Genomic DNA, 14,216 nt, shown 5'->3' on the forward strand with positions numbered 1-14,216 from the left:
GAAGACATGCACCTGGGGATAGGCCCCTCCCACTTCCAAAGACTTGCACCTGGGGATAGGCCCCTCCCACCTCAAAAGACATGCACTTGGGGATAAGCCCCTCCCACCTCCGAAGACATGCACCTGGGGATAGGCCCCTCCCACCTCCAAAGACATGCACCTGGGGATAAGCCCCTCCCACCTCCGAAGACATGCACCTGCGGATAGGCCCCTCCCACCTCCAAAGACATGCACCTGGGGAAAGGCCCCTCCCACCTCCGAAGACATGCACCTGCGGATAGGCCCCTCCCACCTCCAAAGACATGCACCTGGGGATAGGCCCCTCCCACCTCCAAAGACATGCACCTGGGGATAGGCCCTTCCCACCTCCAAAGACATGCACCTGGGGATAGGCCCCTCCCACCTCCAAAGATATGCACCTGGGGATAGTTTGATAGGCAACACTAAATGGTTGAACGTTGTCTGTCTCTCTGTGTTGGCCCTGTGATGAGAGGTGATTTGTCCAGGGTGTACGCCGCCTTCCGCCCGATTGTAGCTGAGATAGGCACCAGCGCCACGTGTGACCCCAAATGGAATAAGTGGTAGGAAATGGATGGATGAATGGATTATTCAATAAATATATTTATACAGGATTTTTCAATTGTTGCTATTTTTAGAATATTTAAAAACTGGGGGTACGTTCAAGTACCCCCAGGGGTACGCGTACCCCCATTTGAGAACCACTGGTCTAGTTTGTACATTTTTGTGTCATTGCGTGAAATAAAAGAATAAATGTGTGTGTGGGGGGGGGCGTGGTCTGCGGGCCTGCCGCGGCGCGGTATGTGGGAGGACCGGCCCCGAAGCACAGGTGGCAGGCGATAAGATTACCTAGCTGGGACTAATCATCCAATCACCTGCCACACTCATTAGCAGCAGCCGGAGAGAGACACAGGGTTGGGAGTTGGAGCGAGTGAGAGAGACCCACTAGAGAGCAAAACAGGGACTGAAAAGTCCTAACGCAAGTGCTGAGAAGCAAACCATACTGGTGTTTGAGATTAAAAGACCTGATACAACCTGAATACTGGGCTCTCGTGCCAGTATGTAGTGGTCAGGAGAACCCACTAGAGGGCAACCTCTACAAAATGAATGAATGAAAGTGAAATAATGATGAAAATGATGGTGTTTCCAGTAATGTCAGATCCAAATATTGATTCTATCAACTTCAAAGATATATATTTTTAAGTTCTTTTTGATATTTTTTTTACCGCTTGTCTCTCTCGGGACACCAAAGTCAGGGTACACCACGCTGGTAATAGTGTTATATTCCTGTACTGTATTTTGTTGACAGTCCCAGAGAATAAGTCCTTGGACAGACGGAGGCTTTCGAGGCAAAACTCCAAAGGATGAAAAGATTCAAATTAGCTTTTTTTATTTATTTTTCACTGCCAACTTTGTTTTGCTCACACAATGGAATGGGAAAGAATAAGTAGAGAGTAATGGTGTCACCGCACCACATTATAAATAGGAATACGTGTTTGTGCGTCAGTAGGCAGCATATGATGTCGAGGTGCAAACCCCCAAAACCAATACACCCCCATACCAACACAGATGCTGGCTTTTTTACTTTGCGCATAGAACAATCCAGATGATTCTTTTCCTCTTTGGTCCGTAGGACGGGGCGTCAACTCTTTCCAAAAACAATTTGAAATGTGGACTAGCCAGACCACGGAATAATTTTCCACCTTGCATCAGTCCATCTTAGATGAGCTCGGCCCCGGGTGTTGTTGATAAATGGCTGTGGCTTTGCATAGTACAGTTTTAACTTGCACTTAGACATGTAGCGACTGACTGTAGTTACTAACAGTGGTTTTCTGAAGTGTTCCTGAGCCCATGTGGTGATACCCTTTACAGTCTGATGTCGCTTTTTGATGCAGTATCGCCTGAGGGATCCAAGGTGCGTAATATCATGGTGATTTCTCCAGATTCTCTGAACATTTTGATGATATTACGGAGCGTAGATGGTGAAATACCCTAAATTCCTTGCAATAGCAGGTTGAGAAATGTTGTCCTTCAACAATTTGCTCAGGCGTTTGTTGACAAAGTGGTGACCCTCGCCCCGTCCTTGTTTGTGAGCATTTCATGGAAGCTGCTTTTCTACCCAATCATGGCACCCACCTGTTCCCAATTAGCCTGCACACCTGTGGGATGTTCCAAATAAGTGTTTGATGAGCATTCCTCAACTTTCTCCGTCTTTTTTGCCACTTGTGCCAGCTTTTTGGAAACATGGTGCAGCCATCAAATTCCAAATGAGCTAATTTGCAAAAAAAACAACAACAATTTTACAGTTCCAACTTGAAATATCTTGTTTTTGCAGTCTATTCAATTGAATATAATTTGAAAAAGATTTGTTGTAGTCTCTTTTTATTTAGCATTTACACAACAAGACAACTTCACTGCTTTTGGGTTTTGTACAATATTTACCATATTTTCATAATGTTAAGCATTTTAGGGAATGAAATTTCTCAGTGCATACATTTCTGTTCCCATAGCAACGCATTTCTCACAAAATGTGTATTCTTCTTTCGGAAACGCGTGTGTGTTCCAATCATGGCAGACTTGGTAACAGACAAGGAACAGGACTGTTTTCGGACCAATGAGGATTCACAACTTTATCTTTTTGAAGCTGAATATACTGAGGATGACATTCGGAATTTAGAAGCGAGCGCGAAGAAGAGGGTGAAACGTTGGGTCAGACGGAGCCCGAGAGAGCGAGGTGGGCGGGACTTGAAGATGTAAGCACACACCCTGGCTTTCACCAGTTCGACCTGCTACCATCGGGCAGGGCCAGAACAAACAGGCTCAGAGACAGCTTCTTTCCCAGAGCTGTCACCATCTTCAACTCTAACTTATAATAAATAATTCACTCCTATACAATATCTTATCCTAATACCCTACTGTGCAATATTACCCTTCGAGTGCAATACATCCGACACTAATTGTTATTTATTACTCCGGTACTCTTTTCTTGTTGTGTGTATTGTACAGTATTTTGTGTATTGTACAGGATTGCTCATTATTTTTATTGAAAAAACTCCTCACCCCCAAATCCTCCACACGACACCTCCGCTCAAAATAGGCTAACCTCCTCCAACCTCCAAGAACAAAGCTACGAACTATGGGGGACCGGGCTTTCCCAGTCGGTGGAACGCTCTCCCTGACCACCTGAGGGCACCACAGACAGTGGATGCTTTTAAAAAAAAGGCTTAAAAAGCCCTTCTTTAAAAAAAAAAAAAAAAAAAGCCTTTTTTTAGATGTATGCATACTAGTTCTAGCTATTAGGCTGTTCTAGTTTTTATTTTTATTTTTTTAAATTATCTTTGTATTATTATATTGTTTTTTAAATACACTGTCACACTTTGAGGTTGTTTGCTAAATGTAAAGTGATTTTTTACAAATAAAATATATTATTATTATTATTATTATTGGATAGTAGTCTATTTATTTCAGTTCTTAGTTTAACTTTATTACTTCTTGTGTAATTTATTTTCATCCCATATTTGTTCCCACTACCTCACCTTAAGTGGGAGTCATTAATCTCCTTATATATGCAAATACAATGACAATAAAGCCCATTCTATTCTATTTCTAAATAAGAAAATTGGAGTCAAGCTATGCCAACATAAATGGAGTGCTTATCTCAAATTAACTGGAAAGGCTAATGATGACGATTTGGCAAAGTTTAGCAACTGGCTAGCATTGACACAACAACAAATTGTTAGTTTCTTTCTACCCCACTGCTTTCGCGTATGTACACATGCTCCGGGTGTGTATGAGGGACGGCATGAACACAACTTTTTCTTCGACCCGACGAGAAATTTTTGTTCGACTGACAAAAATCTAGGCATTTTCTTAAAAATCCAACATTCTGTTAAACTGACAATAAAGTCCATGTTATTCTATTCCAAATAAAAAAATTGGAGTCAAGCTATGCCGGCATAAATGGAGTGCTTACCCCAAATCAAGTGGACAAGTTAATAATGACGATTTGGCAAAGTTTAGCGAATGGCTAGCATTGACACAACAACCAATTGTTAGTTTCTTCTACCCCACTGCTTTCAGGTATGTACACATGCTCCGGGCGTGTACGATAGACGGCATGAACACACAAATTTTCCTCGACCCGACGAGAAATTTTCATTGTCAAAAATATGGACTTTTTTTTTTTTTAAATCCAACGTTCTGTTAAACCACTGATGGATGGTAACATATGGTAGCCTGTGGTGTTTTTGTCATATTTGGGTTAAAATGTAATTTTGAGCAAGTTGCACGCAGCCCCTTTCAAGTAGCAGTAGAGTGGAAACACAAGTTGACTTTGTACGCTTAATTGTGTTTCATCGTATCCATATAACCATCCGCAAAGTATGTGAAAATACCTTCTAAAACATCACAAAATACCACAAATTCTGTGACCCATTTTGAATATTCTGCTCCGAATACCTTCGGCGAGTTCCGGAGATTGAAATCATTGGAGTAACGTTTCTGCACTCTGACCACATTATTAGGTCAGTCATACTGGATATTCTTGAAAATGGTAAAGAAATGGGCTGTTTATCATTCACAATCCTTATGTAAGACAAGAACACATATGCTTGGTAAACAAGTTGTAAACAAATATATAACAACCGAGTCAACAGATGTAGAGTTCTCTCATTATACCCTCGAAACCTTTTTGAAAGCAAGAGCTACTTCTTGGGTACTGATTCATGCTCTTGCTCTCTCCCAGCTCCAACAACGTCTCCCCTCCCGGTTGCTGCTTATACAGAGCGACGGGTGATGAGATAACAAGGCCCAGGTGGGCCCCCTACACACCGGTCGCTGACTCCGAGGCTGGTCCTGGCGCACCTCGCCTCGCTGCAGGCCCGTAGGCCACGCCCCCCTCCACATACACAATTGTCAAATGAAAATAAATGTATCGATTGAGCATAAGTTAACAAGGAAGGGCGCAATGGTGCATTATTTAAAAGCCATTCCAATGTAGGTCAACGTAAGTTATCCCAACAAAACATTGACTTTGTAGCTTTGTGTTATAGTTTATGAAGCAAAGGAGTGTGATATAATGCATCTAATTAAGTATTCATGATTTTTGATGTATGGAACCAGTTCATGGCCTATAGAGCAGGGTCACCAACCTTTTTGAAAGCAAGAGCTACTTCTTGGGTACTGATTAATGCCAAGGGCTACCAGTTTGATACACACTTCAATAAATAGCCAAAAATAGCCAATTTGCTCAATTTACCTTTAATAAATAAATCTATATACGGTACATTAAAAAAATTAGTATTTCTGTCTGTCATTCCGTCATACATTTTTTTTCCTTTTAAGGAAGGTTTTTGTAGACAATAAATTATGGGAAAAAAAACACTTAATTGAACGGTTTAAAAGAGGAGAAAACATGAAAAAATGTAAAATAAATTTTGAAACATAGTTTATCTTCAATTTCCACTCTTTAAAATTCTAAATTCAAACGAAAAAAAAGAAGAGGAAAAACTAGCTAATTTTAATCTTTTTGAAAAAATTAAAAAAATAATTTATGGAACATCATTAGTCATTTTTCCTGATTAAGATTAATTTTAGAATTTTGATGACATGTTTTAAATAGGTTAAAATCCAATCTGCAGTTTGTTAGAATATATAACAAATTGGACCAAGCTATATTTCTAACAAAGACAAATCATTTTTTCTTCTAGATTTTCCAGAACTAAAATTTTAAAAGGGATTCAAAAGACTTTGAAATAAGATTTAAATTTGATTCTACAGATTTTCTAGATTTGCCAGAATATTTTCTTTTTAATTTTAATCATAATAAGTTTGAAGAAATATTTCACAAATATTCTTCGTCGAAAAAACAGAAGCTAAAATGAAGAATTAAATTAAAATGTATTTATTATTCTTTACAATAATTTAAAGAAAAAATACTTGAACATTGATTTAAATTGTCAGGAAAGAAGAGGAAGGAATTTAAAAGGTAAAAAGGTATATGTGTTTAAAAATCCTAAAATCGTTTTTAAGCTTGTATTTTTTCTCTAAAATTGTCTTTCTGAAAGTTATGAGAAGCAAAGTAAAACAAGAAATTATTTTTATTTAAAAAAGTAAAGACCAAGTCTTTCAAATATTTTCTTGGATTTTCAAATTCTATTTGAGTTTTGTCTCTCTCAGAATTAAAAATGTCGAGCAAAGCGAGACCAGCTTGCTAGTAAATAAATACAATTTAAAAAATAGAGGCAGCTCACTGGTAAGTGCTGCTATTTGAGCTATTTTTAGAACGGGCCAGCGGGCGACTCATCTGGTCCTTACGGGCGACCTGGTGCCCGCGTTGGTGACCCCTGCTCTAAAACATCCAGAAAGTGCCAACAATACTCCATTTACTAGTCCTGACCTGAAAATTAACCAAATAAGAGTGATGTTGTTATTAAAAGTGCTAACTCAGACGGCCTATTTTAGCGGTGCATTGATAGCACTGAGTTCATCCTAGTTTCAAACTGCAAAAGTCAATTCTCGATTAATTATCATCGGCGGTCACTCGAAGCGAGTATGACGATCCTCCTGGTAGGAGTGTATCCCTTTATGGAGGATGTCTGTGCGTGACTTAGTTTAACGTGGGGAGACTGGTGCACAGACAGACCAGGATCCTTGACAGATCCTGGTCAGGGTCCTGTGGCATGGAGTCCAGCCTTTATCCGCCATCACAGTCGTTGTGACGCTCCATAGGGTTAGCAATCAGTCTGTAAGTCCATCCATCCATCCATCTTCTTCCGCTTATCCGAGGTCAGGTCGCGGGGGCAACAGCCTAAGCAGGGAAACCCAGACTTCCCTCTCCTCAGCTACTTCCTCTAGCTCTTCCCGGGGGATCCCGAGGCGTTCCCAGGCTAGCCGGGAGACATAGTCTTCCCAACGTGTCCTGGGTCTTCCCCGTGGCCTCCTACCGGTTGGACGTGCCCTAAACACCTCCCTAGGGAGGCGTTCGGGTGGCATCCTGACCAGTTGCCCGAACCAACTCGTTTGGCTCCTCTACATGTGGAGGAGCAGCGGCTTTACTTCGAGTTCCTCCCGGATGACAGAGCTTCTCACCCTATCTCTAAGGGAGAGACCCAAACTCATTTGGGCCGCTTGTACCCGTGATCTTGTCCTTTCGGTCATGACCCAAAGCTCATGACCATAGGTGAGGATGGGAACGTAGATGGACCGGTAAATTGAGAGCTTTGCCTTCCGGCTCAGCTCCTTCTTCACCACAACGGATCGATACAACGTCCGCATTACTGAAGACGCCGCACCGATCCGCCTGTCGACCTCACCATCCACTCTGGCCTCACTCGTGAACAAGACTCCTAGGTACTTGAACTCCTCCACTTGGGGCAGGGTCTCCTCCCCAACCCGGAGATGGCATTCCACCCTTTTCCGGGCGAGAACCATGGACTCGGACTTGGAGGTGCTGATTCTCATTCCGGTCGCTTCACACTCAGCTGCAAACCGATCCAGTAAGAGCTGAAGATGCCGGTCAGATGAAGCCATCAGGACCACATCATCTGCAAAAAGCAGAGACCTAATCCTGCGGTCACCAAACCGGAACCCCTCAACGCCTTGACTGCGCCTAGAAATTCTGTCCATAAAAGTTATGAACAGAATCGGTGACAAAGGACAGTCTTGACGGAGTCCAACCCTCACTGGAAATGTGTTCGACGCCTGTAAGTCTTGGGTCGTTATTTCCCCATAACTGGGCCCACATGGATGTGGGGGTGCCTTCTTCCGCCATCGTAGCCTTTGTGGTAGTTCTTACATCTACCGTCTTCCACCTGCTCCGCCGTTGAGGTCTTCACCGTATCCCTGGCTAGGGGGCAGTCAGGTACTAGGCCTTTGCCAAGGGCCAACTGGGGTAACAGTAGTACAGGGGTTAACCTCCTAGTGCCCCAAGACCCCATAGAGAAGCCTCCACTGCCGGATCCACTTTGACCTCATGCCCAGGACACTCTAGATTAGAATTCATGCATCTCTCACCTGCCAGTCGACAAATGTGGCCATGGACCGAGACCCAAGCCCACTTAGATATCCCCCGAGGTGGCGAAAAGACACTTTTCGTAACCCTTTGTAAGGATTGCGATTGAATCTTTATCGACATGGTGGATTTGATTTACCACGGTTTGTTATGGTAAGTTTATTATCATGTTTCAATAAAGCCCCCTAAAATTCACCGCTCATCCTCTTTGTGTTCGGGCTCAAAAAATACAAGGTTCTGGATAATAACAGTTCCCAAAGTAATCAGTTCCCACAAAGTATGCTCGATTAGCGTCGTTGTCGATGGGGAAGGGATTTTTGTGTCACGGACCACGTGACTGGCTACCTCGTTACCTCTCAAAATGGCTCGGGAAGTTCCAAGAGATTGATCTATTTACTCGCAAACTTTGGAACTCTCCTGGTGTCGTGGATCATAAATCTATGATTACGTACTTGGCATGACTTTAAAGTGACTCCTCTATGGGGTCTTGGGGAACTAGTAGGTTAACCCCTTTACGACTGTTACCCCTGGTGGTTGTATTGTACCATATGTCCCGGCAAGACATCTGCGTTCAAAGAACTCCGGTTTATTAGTGATTCCCAGAGTCCAAAAAAAGTCTGCGGGCTATAGAGCGTTTTCTATTGGGGCTCCAATACTCTGGAATGCCCTTCCAGTAACAGTTCAAGATGCCACCTCAGTAGAATCATTTAAGTCCCATTTTAAAACTCATTTGTATACTCTAGCCTTTAAATAGACCCCCTTTTTAGACCAGTTGATCTGCCATTTATTTTATTTTCTCCTCTGCGCCCCTCTCCCTTGTAGGTGGGTGGGGGGGCAGGTCCAGGGGCCATGAATGAAGTGCTGGCAGTCCAGAGTCGGGACCCGGGGTGGACCTGTGCATCGGTTGGGGACATCTCTGGTCTGTTGATCCGTCCCCGCTCGGGATGGTCTCCTGCTAGCTCCACTATAGACTGGACTCTCACTATTATGTTAGATCCACTATGGACTGGACTCTCACTATTATGTTAGATCCACTATGGACTGAACTCTCACTATTATGTTAGATCCACTATGGACTGGACTCTCACACTATTATGTTAGATCCACTATGGACTGGACTCTCACTATTATGCTAGATCCACTATGGACTGGACTCTCACTATTATGTTAGATCCACTATGGACTGGACTCTCTCTATTATGTTAGATCCACTATGGACTGGACTCTCTCTATTATGTTAGATCCAGTATGGACTGGACTCTCTCTATTATGTTAGATCCAGTATGGACTGGACTCTCACTATTATGTTAGATCCACTATGGACTGGACTCTCACTATTATGCTAGATCCACTATGGACTGGACTCTCACTATTATGTTAGATCCACTATGGACTGGACTCTCTCTATTATGTTAGATCCACTATGGACTGGACTCTCACTATTATGTTAGATCCATTATGGACTGGACTCTCACACTATTATGTTAGATCCACTTTGGACTGGACTCTCACTATTATGTTAGATCCACTATGGACTGGACTCGACTCTCACTATTATGTTAGATCCACTATGGACTGAACTCTCACTATTATGTTAGATCCACTATGGACTGGACTCTCACACTATTATGTTAGATCCACTATGGACTGGACTCTCACTATTATGCTAGATCCACTATGGACTGGACTCTCACTATTATGTTAGATCCACTATGGACTGGACTCTCTCTATTATGTTAGATCCACTATGGACTGGACTCTCTCTATTATGTTAGATCCAGTATGGACTGGACTCTCACTATTATGTTAGATCCACTATGGACTGGACTCTCACTATTATGCTAGATCCACTATGGACTGGACTCTCACTATTATGTTAGATCCACTATGGACTGGACTCTCTCTATTATGTTAGATCCACTATGGACTGGACTCTCACTATTATGTTAGATCCATTATGGACTGGACTCTCACACTATTATGTTAGATCCACTATGGACTGGACTCTCACTATTATGTTAGATCTACTATGGACTGGACTCTCTCTATTATGTTAGATCCACTATGGACTGGACTCTCACTATTATGCTAGATCCACTATGGACTGGACTCTCACTATTATGTTGAATCCACTATGGACTGGACTCTCACTATTATGTTGAATCCACTATGGACTGGACTCTCACTATTATGTTAGATCCATTATGGACTGGACTCTCACTATTATGTTAGATCCATTATGGACTGGACTCTCACACTATTATGTTAGATCCACTATGGACTGGACTCTCACTATTATGTTAGATCCACTATGGACTGGACTCGACTCTCACTATTATGTTAGATCCACTATGGACTGAACTCTCACTATTATGTTAGATCCACTATGGACTGGACTCTCACACTATTATGTTAGATCCACTATGGACTGGACTCTCACTATTATGCTAGATCCACTATGGACTGGACTCTCACTATTATGTTAGATCCACTATGGACTGGACTCTCTCTATTATGTTAGATCCAGTATGGACTGGACTCTCACTATTATGTTAGATCCACTATGGACTGGACTCTCACTATTATGCTAGATCCACTATGGACTGGACTCTCACTATTATGTTGAATCCACTATGGACTGGACTCTCACTATTATGTTGAATCCACTATGGACTGGACTCTCACTATTATGTTAGATCCACTATGGACTGGACTCTCACTATTATGTTAGATCCACTATGGACTGGACTCGACTCTCACTATTATGTTAGATCCACTATGGACTGAACTCTCACTATTATGTTAGATCCACTATGGACTGGACTCTCACACTATTATGTTAGATCCACTATGGACTGGACTCTCACTATTATGCTAGATCCACTATGGACTGGACTCTCACTATTATGTTAGATCCACTATGGACTGGACTCTCTCTATTATGTTTGATCCACTATGGACTGGACTCTCTCTATTATGTTAGATCCAGTATGGACTGGACTCTCACTATTATGTTAGATCCACTATGGACTGGACTCTCACTATTATGTTAGATCCACTATGGACTGGACTCTCTCTATTATGTTAGATCCACTATGGACTGGACTCTCACTATTATGTTAGATCCATTATGGACTGGACTCTCACACTATTATGTTAGATCCACTATGGACTGGACTCTCACTATTATGTTAGATCTACTATGGACTGGACTCTCTCTATTATGTTAGATCCACTATGGACTGGACTCTCACTATTATGCTAGATCCACTATGGACTGGACTCTCACTATTATGTTGAATCCACTATGGACTGGACTCTCACTATTATGTTGAATCCACTATGGACTGGACTCTCACTATTATGTTAGATCCACTATGGACTGGACTCTCACTATTATGCTAGATCCACTATGGACCGGACTCTCACTATTATGTTAAATCCACTATGGACTGGACTCTCACTATTATGTTAAATCCACTATGGACTGGACTCTCACTATTATGTTAGATCCACTATGGACCGGACTCTCACTATTATGTGAGATCCACTATGGACTGGACTCTCACACTATTATGTTAGATCCACTATGGACTGGACTCTTACTATTATAATAGATCCACTATGGACTGGACTCTCACACTATTATGTTAGATCCACTATGGACTGGACTCTCACACTATTATGTTAGATCCACTATGGACTGGACTCTCACAATATTATGTTAGATCCACTATGTACTGGACTCTCACTATTATGTTAGATCCACTATGGACCGGACTCTCACTATTATGTGAGATCCACTATGGACTGGACTCTCACACTATTATGTTAGATCCACTATGGACTGGACTCTTACTATTATAATAGATCCACTATGGACTGGACTCTCACACTATTATGTTAGATCCACTATGGACTGGACTCTCACACTATTATGTTAGATCCACTATGGACTGGACTCTCACACTATTATGTTAGATCCACTATGTACTGGACTCTCACTATTATGTTAGATCCACTATGGACTGGACTCTCACTATTATGTTAGATCCACTATGGACTGGACTCTCACTATTAAGCTAGATCCACAATTTGCGGTCCTCTCCACCTTTTCTCATAGTCATTCTCATCGACATCCCACTGGGTTGTGAGTTTTTCCTTGCCCTTATGTGGGCGCTGAAACGCGGATGCCGTTGTGGCTTGTGCAGCCCTTTGAGACACTTGTGATTTAGGGCTATATAAATAGACATCGTCTGATTGATTGATGGGCCTCGGGAAAGACCTAGTACCTGACTGCCCCCTAACCAGGGATACAATGAAGACCTCAACGGCGGAGCAGGCTGAAGACGGTAGATTTTAAGAACTACCACAACGTCTGCGATGGCGGAAGAAGGCTGCAGCAGAAAAGGGTCCCCGGTCATCTTGGACTCCATGCCACTGGACCCTGACCTGATTCTGTCCAGGATGGTGTGCTGACTGCCTGTCCAGCAGTCTAAGTCACACACAGCCATCCTCCATAAAGGGTACACCTCCCCACCACCAGGAGGATCATCATACATGATGACATAGATCTTCAATATAGAGACCACTTGTTGATCCACTCTCCTGGCAGGCCTTGCATGATGAAAAGATGGTAAAACTTCAAAACCCTTTCGCCCTGACGCCTCTGGTCAAGTCCCCAGGGCTGTGCTCTGCCAAGTAACGAGCACAACTCTAATTGTGCTTGTTCAACACAAACTTAAGTTTGCTTAAACGCGTAACTTGGAAAAAAATTAAAATAAAAAAGGTATAAATTGTTGACCGAAGCAAAAAGCTTGGCCTTTACCTCTCCTGCTTTCCTACATGGACTCGGGTCGGTGGAGCTCGCTGATCCCGTCACACAAACTGCCAACACAAACTCCCTGAGTCAAAGGGAAATGTTGAAATGAATGCTCCTAAGTGCGCATTAGCGGAGCGAGTGGACTGCCATCCGACAGCATCCCTCCATCCCGGCGCTCGCCATCCCTCCTTCAGCCACCTGCTCTATGTTCTGGAATCAGACCGGATCCCAGCCAGGCTACACATCGTCCTCGCGCCTCAAACGCTGTGTTTGTCCTTACCGGGATGCTGCCTATGTTGTTCCTTCCCCGCGCATCTCACATCTTGATCCCGGTCCTTGATTTTTTTTTTCTCCTTCTCGTCAGCTCCAACGGCTCTCCCCTTCTTCTCTCTCTTTCTCTCTCTCGCTCTGCTGTGAATCATGCCTTCTGTCAGAGGAAGGCTTTTTTTTCCGTTTTTTTTTTTTTTGCGCTCTCCCTGCCAACCAACACACCAACGCAAAGCCTCCTCCTCCTCTCCTGTTCTCTCTCCCGCTCTCCCTCCCTTTGAGGTGTGCTTCTCCTCCATTCACCCTCCCCCTGTACTCTCCTCCATACAGCTGGAAGACCCCAACTTTTCTCCCCATCTGTCCATCATTTCTCTCAATTTACGGGCATACTCGATATTTAGTTAGACCTCAAACAAAGAAAACTGGATACCGTCAGGAAGAATCAACACAATCCAGCTCCAGTATCTAACAGCTCCCACACACTTTTTCTTCTCTCAGTCCCTCTCGTAGCCTTCTCAGCCTGCCCTCTACCTCCCACTCTTCACCTTTGCATTAATGCAACATGCATCGCTGTGGAGGCGGCAAAGGTAGTTAGCTCGAGCGGCAGCCAACCCTCATCCGAGCAGAAAAAAAACCCCTCATCTGAGCAGAAAAAAAACCCTCATCCGAGAAAGTAAGAAAGAAACCCTCATCCAACAGAAAGAAACCCTCATCCGAGCAGAAAAAAAACCCCTCATCTGAGCAGAAAAAAAACCCTCATCCGAGAAAGTAAGAAAGAAACCCTCATTCAAGCAGAAAGAAACCCTCATCCAAGGAGAAAGAAACCTTAATCCGAGAAAGTAGAAAAGAAACCCTTATCCAAGCAGAAATAAACCATCGTTCGAGAAAGAAACCCTCATCCGAGCAGAAAAAAACCCTCATCCAAGAAAGTAAGAAAGAAACCTTCATCTGAGCAGAGGGAAACCCTAATCCGAGAAATTAAGAAAGAAACCCTCATTCAAGCAGATGGAAACCCTCATCTGAGCAGAATGAAACCCTCAACATAGAAAGAAACAAAGAAACTCTCATCTGAGCAGAGAGAAACCCTAATCCGAGAAA

General features: G+C 43.0%; 1 protein-coding gene across 2 annotated transcripts in view; it reads right to left on the reverse strand.

Annotated features, from left to right (window-relative positions):
• Positions 1-13,357, reverse strand: part of LOC133542180 (uncharacterized) — a 32,155-nt gene extending 18,798 nt beyond the window's left edge. The window contains exon 1 of one of the 2 annotated variants that reach the window (XM_061886064.1): positions 13,132-13,357. The gene's annotated coding sequence lies outside the window, so the exon portion shown is untranslated. Of the gene's footprint in view, positions 1-12,857; positions 13,109-13,131 lie in introns of those variants that run through there. The other variant, XM_061886066.1, reaches the window with a different exon arrangement.
• Positions 13,358-14,216: the final 859 nt, after the last annotated feature.

Source organism: Nerophis ophidion, linkage group LG24 (assembly GCF_033978795.1).
Source record: "Nerophis ophidion isolate RoL-2023_Sa linkage group LG24, RoL_Noph_v1.0, whole genome shotgun sequence".
Lineage (NCBI taxonomy): Eukaryota > Metazoa > Chordata > Actinopteri > Syngnathiformes > Syngnathidae > Nerophis > Nerophis ophidion.